Genomic DNA, 16,300 nt, shown 5'->3' with positions numbered 1-16,300 from the left:
AATTCTTTTTTAGAATTTAGTGCATTGTCCTTTAATTGCTCATTTATAGCCCATACACCAGTGTGGTACCCCAAAGGAGGCACCATATCTTTCTTGTCCATTTCATATGCTTAATTCTTGGCAATAAAGCATGGCATGTAATAGGCAATTAATATTTGCCAAATTAGAACAAATATCATTTTGTATATGAATACCCTTTAAATAATCTCTCAACCCTCTTCAACTTTTTTTTTGTAAAATCAGGGTGATATATCTACTATAGAATCATTTGAAAAACTCATTTGGAAAAACGTGAAATGCATTAGTAGCCCAAAGTCCATCTCAAGTCCTTCATCTTCTATAAGTTTTTTGCTGACAATTCTGATCCCTAGGGCTATCTCTTAGGGCTATCATATGATGTGATACAGAGACATGATATGGACAGAGACATGGAGGTGTGCTGTCCTTTATTGCTGTTTAATTGTTTCTTATCTATAAATCTTACCTCCCCAGATAGATTGTAGTTCAATTCAGTTCAAATAAATTCAAATCAGCAAATGGTTGTTGAGTGACCAATGTGTGTGAGGATCTGTGCTACTTGAGTGCTGGCACCAGTTCTTGTTTTGACTTTGTTTTAATTTATTGAACAAATATTTGTTGAGTATTTACTTATACATATGATCACTATTCTGAGAGAGAATACATTTCCTTTTTGTTCTCTATGTTTCCAAGAAAATTATTGTTGCACAAGGTCAAGGGAAAATTGACCAGGCTACAGTGAGTGATCCTGGCTGGAGCAGCTTGGTGGTCCCAAGTTCAATGTAGATTCACGTGCAGCAAATCACATGAGATTCAGGTAACCCTTGGCATCAGGAGGTCCCATCCAGGAGGTGAAACATGGCAGAAAGGGACTCTGAGCAACAGTCCAAGTCAGAAGTCATGTGGTCTACAGGTTATAGGATCCCTGCCCTGGGGTGAGGGAATACTGTGGCCCTAATTCTAGAGAACACCTAGAACATACTGAGGAAGATAACTTAGTCAAAAACTTGGGACTTTTAGCTGAAGTCTCATAGACTCCTATGAACTTCTGACGAAAATACTGGCAACAAGACAGCTCATACCTAGAACCCCAGAACCCCAGAACCTATACCTCTCAGGCTGCACAGGAGGCTGGAGGAAGCTGAAGGAGCTGGCAAGTTATGCCTGAACCAGTGAGCTCTGGATCTGAGGAATAGAACCCAATTCTAAGTTCCCCCAAATGGTGGCCCTGAGGCTGCTGACCTTCCATTCTTCCATCTGCCTCAGTTCAGGGTGGGAGTGAGCCTGCTGGTAGGGGGGACTCAGAAGACCCAGTGTCAACTGAGTCACGAGAGAAAAAGGGGATCAAATGGGGCCAGTGGCGGTGAAGACCAGAAGGGCTCAGGACTGGGAATTTAGCCACCAGGTACTAAAAATAGCTCCCTGCATCACTGTACTTACTGCACTGCTTGAAATTGTCTTTTTACTTGTCTGTTTTCCTGGGTAGGCTTTAAGCCAGTCTGCCGATAATGGCAGAGCCTGGGTCTTATCTCATTCATCGTTTTATTCTTAATACAAAACACAGTGCCTGCCACAGAGTGGGCACTCAAGATATATTGCCCAACAAATGAAAGAGTGAATTCATATCGGGCAAGTAAAGTCAGTCAAGTAAATAAAAATCAAAACACTGAAGGTGGAGGTGTCCTGTGGGCCAGGCAAGCACGGGGTCAAGTCTAGGAAATAAGCTGAGGCAGTACTGAATAGGGGTTATGTGTCTGGGCTTTGGAGTCAATCCCAGGTTTGAATTCTGGTCCTGTTTCTGTTAGTTTCTATCTCACGAGCTTGAGAAAGTGTTAAATTGCTCTGAACCTTGATTTGTGCTCCGTGAAGTAGCAGTTTATACTACCAGCTTCACGTGAGGATTTAATGAGGTAGTGTGTAAAAAGGTCAACTCAGTGCTAGATCCAGTACTCAACAAGTGGTTGCTGTTAAGGCAGGCAGGAAGCAGCCAATCCTGTAATGCCAATGGCTAATAAGCATCATCCAGAGATGTGGAGACTGGAGCCCAGAAATAAAGAATCTAGTCTCTGAGACTAAAAAAAATAAATGATGAGGGCCTCAAATGGAGACTGAAAACACAGGCCAAAGATTGAGGTGTCAAGGAGCAAGATCCAGGCAAGAGAGCTTGTATATCAGGCATGGAGGGATAAGAGGAAGGAGTGTAGCTTGAAGCTATTCCAACAGCTTTCCAAGGCCAGGGATCCTTCTATACCTTACAGCAGGGCTGTTCACAGCGAGTGGGCAGGTATGAGCTCATCCAAGAAGCTAATAAGTGCACTTGGCAAGAGCAAGGATGAGAAAGGGTGTGAAGTCAGGCAGTTCACGACAGCCAGATATGTAGAAGGTGGTCAATAAATAGTTGTTGACAATTTACTTTCATCATTAGCACAATTGTTTCAAAGAGGGGAAGTGCATATGCTCTCATTTTGATTGTGAAACTCTTTCAAACGGGACAAAGTTGAGCATCTTATTTGCAGAAATTCTAGAGGAAATGGTGTTTGCTAAACTCTCTCTACTATTGTATTTGTGGAGTCATTGGTGTATTTTATGGAGCGTTTGGCCATTTGTCGTTAATCTACATCCAACCATATAGGAAGCACCACCAGTGCCAGCATGGAAACAATATTTCTTGGCTGAAATAGGTGTGAGCCAAATTGAGGGCTGGTAAAATGAACCTGACACTTTTACCGCATGGGAGACCTTCTTATCTCTCCAGGCACCCCCTCTTGCTAAACTTGTGTCCTGATTTTGCTCACAAAGACCAGGGTGATTCTGAAATTCTCCAGCTTCTTCGAACCCTTGCTCAGGCATGCGGCCTTTGGGGGTTGGTTTGGGCTGTTTTTTTTTGAGTAATGAATCTGTTTCTGAGCATACGAGCAACAGGCATCACACAGAATGCAAAGTTTTCTTGTAAAAATGTCAGTTGCAATAAAAGGAACCTGGAGCCAGCCAGGGAGCCTGGGAGCTGTTACAAGATGAAGTCAGAGCCTCAGCTTGTGTCTACATGACACCAAACATCCAGTTAAAAAGTGAAAAACTCAAGCAGTCATCCAGATGTTTTTGTCTGCTTGATGCCAAACGTCCTGATGTTTTCAACTATCCAGATGTTTGGCATCAGGCAGACCAAAATCTGGAAACATCTAGATGTTTGGTATCTTGTAGACACAGCCTTGGAGCACTGGGCAGTGAAGACCAGGAACTTGGACATCATTTTTCCTATTAGTAGGAACTGTGAATCTCATAAGACCTTAATGAGAGTAAGGTGATTCAGTTTAAAAAGGGAAAAGAACTTGGAGTCAAACACACAGGTTAACAGGGCTTTGCCAGAGGAACTGATACAAAGAAAAGAAAAACACAGGAAAGCCTACTGCACTGCAATTCAAATGACTTTGCAGGCTCTCACTCAGCCAACAGACCTCTTTATATGTCCATCCCTCAAATCCTTGGTAAGAGGCAGCAGGGAGCTCACTCAGCTCTGAAGCAAGTCAAAGTTTGAGTCTAATCTTGCATTGATATCAGGCATCACTTATTAAACTGGACCCTCTGCTTCCCAAATGTGAACCTGAACTTCTAGACTGGCTCCAGAACTTTTTCCATGTTCTCATGACCAGCCTGGTCATGCTGAAGTTATTTAACTTTCAAGTCGAGGTATTTCTGGATATGCCCCTTAGTATGAACGTAAACAAAGACTGAACTGGCCGCTTAGGAGACAGAGAGTGAACCGGGCTTTGCCGGAGTATTTCATTCTCTTGTCTAGGCGGGCACTGTTGACTTCATCCTGCTCCTCTTGCTTCTGGCTCATGATCTGTGCCTAACTCTCCCTTCCCCTTCTCCCAATAATCCTGAGAAATGCAAAAGAAAAGAAGAAAGAGAGAGAGAGAATGAGAAAAAGAAAGGAATCCAAAGGTCCTGAGGACAGCATGTGCAAAGGAGCTTGAAAACAACAACATAAAAGGAACAATAAGAGCAACCTAATAAAAGGATGAAACACGGTCATGCGGCAGAGAATCTGAACATCTGTCCTTTTTCTTGTTTATAACCATGTCAGGAAAACAGGAAAAACCGTGTGTAAAAGCTCAAGTGGAATTTTCTTTCTGTCCCAATTTTCCTAGTCTATTCCACTAGGAAGAAAGTGACCATTTTGATTGTCTTCTATAGGCTTGAAATACACAATTCATCATTGTCTCGTGCATCCTATGATTGTGAGTTAGTCGTTGTTACTCATTGTTATGTGGGGGAATTCCTCTCCTGCCCACATCTGGACTTTTGCCATTAAAGCAAAGAGTAGAAGCAGAGCCCGTCTGACCCTTTATCATTTCTGGATTTGATGCATTCTTTTCTCTTTTAGGATGACTCCTTTGCTATTGTTTTTATTATTGTTGTTGTTGTTTGTTACTGGTTGGTTGAATCGTTTTTAAATTTTTTTGTGACAATGGTAATGGCAATGATTGCGCTCAACCCAAATTCACTCATCAATACCATCACTGTTAAATCAATTGAGAGATTAGCAATTGCTAATATACACATAATTTGGGTTCCTTAAAGGAGACAGACATCTGTTTTCCTTGGCAGCAGTCTGTTTCCAGGCCCTTACTTGATACCATGTGTGTGCCTAACTCCTGTTCACAGCAATAGCTTTTATCCTTGGGGTTTGGTAGTACAGTTAATTGGTGCCTTTATCTTTTCATGAGAGATGCCAGCTCACATCAAAAAAACAAAAAAGGAGGGGAAAAAAAACAAAACAAACCACACTACAAAGGCTTGGCTTCATATCTGGTGGAACAAGAGAACCTCAAAGCTGGACTCAGTATTAGAGAAAAATAAAGATTGCTTTCATCCACAATCCTGAAAAATTTGCCTGTATCCTCTAATTTTTCCTGCCAGCATTGAGAATTCAATGAGTATTCAGGCCTGAATATTAAAATCTGACTTTTGCCTTTGAGAAATACAAGTGTCAATCAAAATAGAACAGAGGAGGGGCAAGGTGTGTGTTTTCTGGATGAGAGCGAGTGATGGCAGACAGCATGGTAGGACCCATTTCACATTGCACTGGGATGGTGGCTGGAGGCCAGCTGCCTTCTCCAGAAAGAACTAAAGTGTGCATTTTTATAAACTCTGGAAGAAATGATCAGGTCGGTTTGTTTGTTTATTGCTGCACTCTGCAAACCGGGATACCCGCATATTGGGAAAAGAATACTGTCATGTCCTACTCCCTAGAGAAAAATCAAATTCTTTAGTAGGAACCTAATCCTGCTGTGCTCAGAGGGGTGCCTAGGTTTCTCATATAAGGGAAACTGATGCATTAAAATTATGATTATTTATTCATCCCCTCAAAAAAACATTTATTAGGTAGGAAAGCAGCCTGTTGTTGACAGGAAAAACTCCAGACTAAAAACTGGATGATCAGAGCTCTGGTTCAGTTCAGCTGGGAGGATAAGATAAGCATGTGAGATATTTAAATGAAAGTAAAAGACAATACACAATTAAGTACCTAAATGGGCATTTGGTTAAGATAAAATCTGCCTAAAGGAGATTAAAGCTTTATACTTCCAGGATGTAAGAGTAAGGAATACTTTTCAAAATGTGTCATCTTAATTATTTTTATTATTATTCATTATAATTGTTGATACTTAGTCGCAAAACCCTAATCCACATATTTTTCTTATGTGAACACAAAGACAAGCATCAAGACTTAAGTTTTAGGGGGCTGACTCCGTGACTTAGCAGTTAAGTGTGCGTGCTCCGCTACTGGCGGCCCAGGTCCGGATCCCGGGCGCGCACGGACACACAGCTTCTCCTGCCATGCTGAGGCAGCGTGCCACATACAACGACTGGAAGGATGTGCAACTATGACATATAGCTATCTACTGGGACTTTGGGGAACAAAAGGAGGAGGATTGGCAATAGATGTTAGCTCAGAGCCAGTCTTCCTCAGCAAAAATAGGAAGATTGGCATGGATATTAGCTCAGGGCTGATCTTCCTCACAAAAAAAAAAAAAAAAAAAAGACAAGTTTTAGATAGCCACTCCTCTAATAGCTTAAATTGTCTGTTTTCTTTCAAATCTAACTATTTTCTTTTCTTATTCATTATTACAAGTATACAAAAAGAATACACTAACAATAAGCACAGATGTATGCATCCAGCTTTGTCAAATCTTAATATTTTGCCCTATTTCTTTCAAATCTTTTTTTAAGGAAATAAAAGACAATCCATATTCAGTTGAAGCCCCTTAAATTCCCCTCTCCTAATTCTAATTCCTGCCTCCTTCCATCCCTCCTAGAGTTAACCACTATCCTGAATTTAGTGTTTCCCATGCATGTTCTTATATTTTTACATTATATGTTCATATCCATAGCTATATATTACATGTATTTAACTTTATTTAAAAGGTATCATACTGTATTATTATTATACAATCTGTTTTCTCACTGAACATTGTTTTTGAGATCTATGTTGATATTTGTATATTAGCTCATTTATTTTAATAGCTGAAATTGAATATAACACAATTTATTTATCCCTTCTGTTCATCAACACTGGGTTGCTTCAAATTTTGTTATGACAAGCAAAGTTCCCCTGAATATTCTAGAACAAGCCTCTTTGTGCACATATGCTAGAGTTTCTGTAGGGGCAGAATTGCTGAATCATATAATATGTACATCTTTTACTTTCCTAGCTATTTTCTAATTGTTCTCCAAAGAGGCTGTCTTGATGTATATATCCACCAGAAGTGTATGAGAATTTTTGTTTATCCACATCCTTGACAATGCTTGCTATTGCAAGTGCACATTTGAGAAAGTGTCATCACTGTTTCTACTCTCAAAATGCCGGAAATATTACTAGGTATAAATACACAATTGCTTCATTATTGAAAATAACATATTGTACGTTACCACCAATGGCATAAAAGAATCTCTGTTGCCTACGAGACTTCCCGCTACAAAAAAGTTACCCAATAGCCAAAGATTCTGTCTCTTCCTGAGCTGTTTCAGGGTGTTCATCCAAGTCACGTTTTGCAACTAGCGAACAGTTTAGAAATCATTCAATCGAAGAGCATCATTTAAACACGAAGAGTTATGCCAAAAGTCACACTACAATGAAGATCATAGTATTATAATTTATTTAGAACCTACTATGTGCCAGGTATCATTCTAGGTACTTCACAAATATTCTTAATCCTCATGGCAATAGCCAGATAACATCACAAAGAGTTTATTCTCCAAAACACATAGTTATTCTCACATGGCTACAGAGAGTAAGACACCATGCTATTTAATCTGAATGGAACAAAATTGTACCAGACACAGTCCCTAATTTCAAAGGCATACAATCTGGAAGGGAAGGTGACACCATAGTATAAACTAGCATGTGAGGAAAGCTTGGTGATGGCTCAGACCAAGGCAGGCTACTAGGAAAGGATCTTTTTCCAGCCAGGATCATTTAGGACAACATCCTGAGGAAATTGGTATGGGAATTGGGCTTTGGAGGACAGGTAGGATGTGCATGGGCACCATCTCACCTTGGATGTGCTGTCCACTTAATGGACATTGCCCACTTAACGACCATGAGGTGGGCAGTAAGTGGAATCCAAGAGTCTATAACTATATCCTGCCATTGAAATGGGGCATGTCTAGGGGCAAGGGGAGAACAAATCAGACTGGAAGGGGTTAAGGGGAAAGTCAGTCTGACGAACAGAGCAGAAGATCTGGAGTGCCAGGCAGCTAGCTATCAACTGGGGAAGATCCAATAATACCACTTCTTGAGACCACAGAGCCTCTGTTGACCTCCTTTCTCCCTCCTCTCCCCATCTTGGCTCTGATCTGTTAGCCTCTCTTCTGTTTCTGGAACATGCCAGGCTAGTGGGCCCAGCAGGATATTTCACCTGCAGTTTCCTCTGCTTGGGACACATTACCCGGTTTTATGCACAGCTGGCTCCTTCTCATCGTTCAAGTCTCACCTAAGATGCTTTCCCTGAGCATCCTATCTAAACCAGCCTCTGTCCTTCCCTTCCTCCATCTCAGCAGCCCATTTTATTTGCTTCATAGTCTTTCTCGCTCTCTGAAATTGTCTCGCTTCTTTATTTAACCACTTGCCCCAATGACAGAGTGAGTGGCATGAAAACAGGGAATTGTCATTCTTGTTACATGTTGTGTGGCCAGCCTCTGGCACACAGAAGGGCTTCAGTAAACATTTATTGGTTGTTGATGAACCACCATATTCTAGTTTCCAAAGAGGCAGGTAGGCTATCAGAAACTGCAAAGTCTTTTAGGAAGCTGGGATCTCACAGGGGTGGAGTTTAGGGGCAGGATTATATTAAGAAGACACTGAGTAGGATATATGAAGATGTATGAAGTAGGAAGTTACCAAGGGGGACTCAGAAAACAAAAGTGTAGCAAGAAGGCAATATGTCTCCAGCTTAGAACAGTGTCTGGGACATATAGAGCATGAAAAACTCTTGTCAAAGGAATTGACTAGCAACTTTTAACTTTAACTCTCTACTGAGAGTAGAGAGCCTGAATGTGGGCAAACTAGATGGAAATTTATTCCAAGATCTGGTTTTAGAAATCTGGTTCATGGCAAAGAGAATCAACAGGCCTTGATGACTAATTGTTTGCTTGGGGAGGGGGTTGAGGCAGGGGACAGTGTGGGAAAGAGGGAAATAAAACTGACCCTGAGCTTCAGAGTCTCGGTGACACCATTACAGGGATGGAGAAGTCCAGATAAAGAGCTAGTTTGGGGTGGGACTGGAAAGTTCAGTGTGGATATTTGGGGTGCATGAAGGCCAGAATGCAGCAGAATTAGGAGGTTGAAATGAGACTGGATCTTATAGAGGCCGGGAATAAAGATATATATGTGCATGTAAGCTACTTCAATCATTTTCGGAAAGAGGCAGATTGAGAATAAAGCTAAATAGAACTGGGACTATCAGCTGTGTAGCAAGAATGTAGCAGGACCCAACCTATGTGGCCTGCCTTATTCTTCAGCAGCAGAATGATATCAGGATTCATCTTGAAAACTGGATATGCTGGGCTTCTTTGGACCACAAATCAATTCCTACTAGGCCCTCAATACCTAACATCCTTTAATCTAGGCAATTTACTTTTCTTAGGAGGCAGTATTGCTAAGCAGTTAAGAATACAGCAATGGAGTGAGATTGCCTGGGTTCAAAACCTGACTTTGCCACTCACTAGCCGCGTAACTTTAGGCAGGTTACTTACCCTCTCTGTTTCATTATCTGTAAGATGGAATAATAATAGTACCTACGCCTATAAGACTGTTGTGAAGATCAAATGAATTAATGCACATAACGCATGTCCCCGAAGTTTCGTATTGAGGACTGGTACATGTGCTCTTATTTTCATTTATGAACAGGGCTTGCTTAGCCTGAGTATGTTTTAACTCCTGGGAAATTGTAGAATATTTCCCACAAAATAGACAAAAATCCCTATTAATGTTCCTTCCACCAAAAGAGGCCACCTCCTTAGATTGAGTTTGAAAAGGACGCCGCTTAGGCAGGCTGCCACTATGTCAAGTCCTGTGCCTCGCCACAGCTTAGCAACTCAGGTGCACTAAATTCTCACAATTGAAAAAGCCCTGGGAGAGTTTCAATGCTATTGTTTTGGAGACTTCCTTTCACTCTGCTTTGGATTTGTCCCAGGTCCAATTTTAGACAATAAATCATAAGCCTTTAAAAAGAGAGTTCCATTCAATATTTCGAAAAGGGAAAATGAAGCCCTGAGCTAGATGTCAATTATCAGTCTCTGACTTGGGCAAAGTCTGAACTCTTCAGCTTGGTACATTCAACCGTAGAGGGTTTTTTTGCTTGTTTGTTTGTTTAGTTTGTTATTTTATTTTAAACGAGAAGGTTTATTTAAAATGAGGCCATCTTTCTGTTTTGTTCGTAGTTGTTGGACCATCACAAGCAATGAGGCCATGGAATTTATTTGATATGCCATTCTTAATTACCTTCAAAAATAAACCCTTACAATAGTAGCTTTTACAAGGATAATCTACCAGCAAACATCAGTGGGCCAGACATACTGGCAGTCCCTAGTCAATCTGTAACTGAAAACTAAAAGTGTAGCAGGAAATCCTAATAATGAAACTTGCAGGATTATAGAGCTGATGAAGCAGAAAACAAAAAGTAGGTGATAACTGCTAAGAAGTGCAACCTTGACAGTTGTCATGTCTTTGAGGATTTTCTTAACGCGTGGGCAGATCACCTATTTTTGAATTCGCTTTAGCCATCCAAAACAACTCTTGGCTCTGGGTTATTTTCTATCCTCTTCCAAGAGAACACCTTGCAGCTAGCTATAATCAACAGAGCTATTCCAACAAGCATTTTTTGCTCATAGTCTTTCCCAAAGTAATAGAGAGTTCAGGTTATCATATCTTAGTGTCATGTGGTGCTAAATCACACTCCAAGAGAGATAACAAGACTGCCCAAGGGGGGGGGGGCGTGGTGGGTGTGGACTTTGTCCCAGCCAAGGTCCCTTTCTCTCCAGGGGGCTAAATGTGTAAAGCTTAAGTGGTAGGAAGAGGTATCAGAGCTGGATGGGGTGGGGTCAAGGAAATGAGGAAGACAGTTCTGCCATTGGCTCAAAAACGTGAGGCCCATCTGGGTGCCACAGTCAGAAACTGGGTGATTTCATCTTGTTTTGCCAACAAATCACAGGGTGGCCTTGAGTGATCACACCCTCCCCATGTGTCCCAGCTTGCTCTCCTCTGTAAGAGAGGCTTCTACACTATCTGTCAAGTCTGGAATGAGGAGATGTGTCAGGAAGGCCAGATCTTCATGCTGGTCATACCAACACTGTTTTCCAGTTTTCTGCTGTGGGTCTTAGAACCCCACTGCCCACCTCCCATGGTCACAGACCCCCAGACTTTGCATTCAACCCCACACAGGCTCTGGTTGTAGAGTGAAGAAGTAAAATGCAGGCTGAATTAAGACCTATAGGATATGCTTCCTAGATCTGCTAACTTACTCTGTGTTGCCCTCACCTCACCTCATGCTGATTGCTACCCACGTGTCCAGAGACTCTGCTAGTCTCTTACGGACTAAAACTACCCAGAAACCATGGCTCCAGGCAGCAGTTCCCTCTAAGCCTCCTTTGGGAATCTAGAAGGCAGCAGACATGTCTACAGTATCTCCCTAAAGGCCAAGAAGAACACAGCTGATCATGCGGTGAAGATTCTCAAGCCCTAGTGGAGAGACGACAGATACTAAGCACAAAATAACTCCTGTAAAAGAACATGAAGTCATTTACATACAACTGGAATCTGCTCTCACCCACCCGCCCACCGGCTACACATTTGAAGTTATGTAAGTGTGGCGATTATGAAAAGAAAAGATGTTTCTAGGATTGGAAAAACTACTGTATTTTTACATCTTATTCAACATACAATATCTTTGTGGCTATTGAATTAAGAATATGATAGGTAAGAAGACAGAAATCAGGACCTAGAAAATGTATAGCTTTGCAGCCTCTCAACATTGCCAGCTCCCGGAGAAAGGCAAGCGCATCTTTTGGGTGAGAGGAAAAATCTTTTAGTGACAGGCTGTGAAGGTGATGCAGTCTACCAGGACTCAGACTGCTCTCAAGTGCCTGACACATTGGCCTGCTCAGGCTTCTGACAACCGTAAGGCAAAATCAGTACGTGTACTTGCTACGTGGAAATCCATCCCATCTTTGGCACCCCCAGTGCCTGGGACACTGAGGCTGTCATGGAGCCAACCCATGTTTCCTCTCTGCAGGAGTCAGGTTAGCACTGGAGACAAGCCCAGAAGAAACACTGGGCCAGCCTTGGAGCACCCCAAGCTGGACTCCTAAGGGTCCTGTCAGATGAGCCACTTGGCCTTGTTTACTAAAACAAGAGAAATCTGAGGGTCCTACAGAATATTTACTGAAGACTTGGAAATAAGAATGTTCAACAATGTGTGAAACATATTAGAAAATACTGATATCTACAGTACCTACATACACAGTGTAAAATGTATCATATTCTCCCCCAAACTCATGGAGTTGTAGATGTTAAATATGTATAGCTTTTTATATGTCAATCATACTTCAATAAGAAGGTTTAAAAAGTAAAAAAGTAGGGGCCAGCCCCATGGCATAGTGGTTAAGTCCATCACGCTCCGCTTCGGTGGCCTGGGTCCGCAGGTTTGGATCCCGGGTGCGGACCTACACCACTCATCAGCCATGCTGTGGCTGTGACCCACATATAAAGTAGAGGAAAACTGGCAAAGAAGTTAGCTCAGAGCCGACCTTCCTCACCAAAAAAAAAAAAAAGAAAAGAAAAAAAAGAAAATGTGTCATACCCTACCATCTAATTTACGTCATTATGTGATTTAAACTATTTTTAGGTTTTCTATTAATGTTGTTCTAAATCTGTTTTTTTTTTCCCTTCCCATCACACACATTTGTTTGCGGGATATTTCCCCCCTTAGAAGGTATATTTCACATTGGACCTCAAATCATTACTCATATCTTTCCCTAAACTCTGGTGAAAACAGTATGAAATTTTGGAATATGCACTTCACTTATATACTTGTCAGCTGATCATTTCATAAGTGCTTGTTACAGAAGACAATCCAAAACAGGATTGGAAGGACTCTGTCTGTGACTCTGTCCTTCAAGTCATCGGAAGGTTAAACCTCAGGATCTTTTGTAACACTTACACCTACAGTACTGTCTCTGAAACCAATAGAAGAAAAAAGAAAAATTTTACTCTTTTGGTGTCCCTAAATGTGCCAATGTTCATTTAAGATCTCTTCTTGCACACCAATCCACTAGGTGCATCTTAATGTGTGTTTAGATTATAGTGAAAACATGGCCATTTGTTCAGCCTTGCTCTGCAGGAGGTCACAGAAGAAAGTCTATTTTGGCCTTTTGAAAGGTAGGCACTCCCACAGTCACTTGAGTGAATGAGGGAATGGTATGAAAGGACATTTCAGAAGAGCTAAATATTGTCTTGATTCATAACTGAGCTATTTTAGGGTATCGTTCAGAAGAGGCTCTTGGTCATTCATCAGTCTGCACAGCAGCAGCAGTGGGATCTTTGTGATAAACTCTCTCTCTGCATGTGTACATCTACATATGTATACATGGGGATACAAATAAACACATGTGCCTGACTTGACCCATATTTTAAACATAATCCACCCTATGTGATTTCAGGAGTACTTGGAAGACATTTTGTTGCACTGACGTCATAAATTCCACAATTAGAGACTCATTCCTTTATCTTAAAGTTTCTCCTTCTGTCGGGATACAAATAACCCTGGGAAGGTGTTAATATTAGAGCCATACCCCAGTGCAAGTAAAGTTGTCTGATTCTCTACCAGAGGTTGGGTTTAATTTCCAGGAAACAGAAAGGACAGATGACTCTGGCTGCCCGGGGAACCCAAGATGGGGAGAAAGGTGTCTAAGAAAGGGGGATAGGGTTGCTCCAAGACAATTCTTACACTTATCCCTAGGGCCAGAATGGCAGACATGTTTTGAAACAGAAACAACTTAACTAGTAAAATCAAAAGGGATCTTTAGCCTCAGAAACAAGAAAAAAGGAAAAAAGAAATAATGTCAATAAACCAGAGAGTTACACCTTCTTTTAATAAACCTGCCCCCTCTCCCTCAAACAGCTTCTGCGTTTCTGTGACTTATTCTTGTTTGTGGGCCCCCAACAAGATCTGGTTGCCTGTTATCCATGCATTTTGGCCACTGACCACGGCCTACATTTCCCTTGTTATGAAAAGGAACTAATCCTCGGATTGCCAAACATTTATAAACAAACGAACTTAGAGTAAATTTTCAAAATAAGCCTTTGTGACAGTTATAGATGGTCAAGATCGTGAAAGTGAAACCAAACAGAGCAGAGAGGATAACAGGGTGGAATAGAGGCCCCGAGCCACAGGTCCTAGAAGCCTGGCCACTGAAGAGGATACATTCGTGTCCATGCTTAGATCTGGCTGAAATTTCACCAAATGAGTGAGGAGTCTCATATGCAGGGTGTATGTGAATGGAGGTGTTTTCAATTTCTCCTTTTAAAGCACAAGGACTTCAGCAAGGTCGCTTGATATGTCACACCCTGACCTTTCCAAATCGTCTCCAAGCCGTAGTGAAAGACAGAACTGAAGGATTTAAATGCAGAGGTTGGGCAGACTGTGCTGTGTCCAGGAAAACCCGGCTACGGTGGGCTTATTGTTGTCATGATGACCATTATTCTGCCACCCACATCTTTCATTGCCTCTCGGTGTTTTTGTGAGACAAAAGAACCCAGCTGAGACTCCAACAAAGAAGAATGCAGGGAAAGAGGAGAGAATACCTTGAGCAAGAATAGCTTGGAAGGAGCCAAAAGTGGAAAAGGAAGTCTAATTCTGTCCTGGTCCGGGGAAAAAAGTTTTTTGAGAAATGTAAACAAATCAGGAAATCCTGGCACTTACTCCAATTCCGATCTGGGGAAATGCACAGGTCCTTTCCCTAGGTCTGAGCTGCTGTTTGTGAATGAAATCCAGATTAAATTATTCATTGAGCTCTGCCAGCCCCGCAGTTTCCAGCTTTCCTTTTGCCTATGGCGTAGCTTAAACTTTAAAATAATAATAATAAAAAAACATATGCATGTTATTAACTCTCCATATTCAAATGGAAATTCAATGCTATCATAAATCTCTCTTTTCTAATGTAAATTCCTTTCTCTAGCATGAAGCTGCAGGAAAGCCATTGTATCTGAGCAATCTAAACTTGAAAGAGAATTTTTGTTAAACCAGTTATGATAGGGGAAACATGTTTTTCACTGAGTCGAAAGATTAAAGTTGGTTGTAAAAAGGGGTGGGGGACTGAGGGAGAATTATTGGTTGCTCAGCTAATGATTAGATACAGAACTTCAAGGACAAATTAAGAGGCACAAAAGAGTCATGCAGATAAGTGAAAACAGTTCCAATGATATTAAATAAAAGATGCATTGTTTATCTTAGGTTGTAATCGCCATTTCCATGTTCATCTCCATCGAAGCAACCCTCTCCTCCTCATTAGCTACGCTGAAGTGGATTCCAAATTCCACTGCACAACACATCTGCAGATCAGAGTATCTCTGGTTCCCTTTCTCACTTACCAAAACCACCCTCCCTCTTTCCCCAGCTTTGCTATGTCTGGTTGCCTCTTCTAATGAGCCTTCGGCCAAGAAGAATGTGGGCAGGAGGTGAAGAAGGCAACTAGGCTTTTTTTTCTGTTTGGAAATATGTTGTGAAAGCTTTGGTTTATTTCAAAGAATTTTCGCCAAATGCCACATATCCCTCATTTCAAGTCGACTCCACTAGTTGGTTTTCATTTGTCATTCTTCTCCCACCTTATCACCCCTCTTTGCCTCCCAGGCCCACACACCTACACCAGATCCTTCATTTCAAAAATTATTCTTTCTAGTGCAGACTTGGTCTGGGCATGCAGCAACAAAAATATATCCATCTATTACAGAGCTGCAGGGAAGAAATGTATAGTGTTTCCTGAAGCTGGGATATCAGTAGAAGCTCACAGACAAGAAACAAGTTTCTCTTGGATGGAGGAGATGGTGGTGTTGAGGACATAGGCCCGGTACATGCCTCTCCTCCAGGCTGCAGCCCTAGCCCCCTCACTGTGTGTGTTTGCATAGAAACCTGCAGAATGGAGTGGGGTCAGGGCTTCAATTCTCAAGGCAAAACCTTTCTCAGTTGACTTTTCGGAACACAGTGCAAGGATACACGGAGAAAATACATCCCTCTGTATCAATACAAAGCATTAACTCTGTCCTAGGAAGGCATTTGTGACAAAAAGTAACATTGAAATTGGAAATAATAATAGTAACAGCAGGACAAAACTTGACTCATACAAGTTTCCTATTAAGGGTTTGAAGACACATGCTGGCAGTCAATTTATTACTAACATTTAGAATTGAAATAATGTAACTTAGAATCTTCTTCATAAAAAAAAACCCAGAACCAACCTCTCTGGCAGCCAGTGCTTACTTATAGCATAGTCACCTCCCCACAGGGACCCATTTCTCCCTCATCTCTTATTTAATGTTCAGCATTCAAGATAGAAGATTTAATGTTCTTTCTGGATCGTTCAGAGATTTATGGCACCTATAGAAATGTTCATAAAATCTGAGGCTGTGCAAGGCTTTTGGCGTCCATCTCATTGTTATCAGAACCATAAACATCATCACCCGTGACCACAGCCAGTCTTGTCTTTCTAGATAATATAATCCAGA

Source organism: Ceratotherium simum, chromosome 19 (assembly GCF_057802395.1).
Source record: "Ceratotherium simum simum isolate JZ-2026a chromosome 19, ASM5780239v1, whole genome shotgun sequence".
Taxonomy (NCBI): Eukaryota; Metazoa; Chordata; class Mammalia; order Perissodactyla; family Rhinocerotidae; genus Ceratotherium; species Ceratotherium simum.
This window is presented reverse-complemented; position numbering follows the sequence as displayed.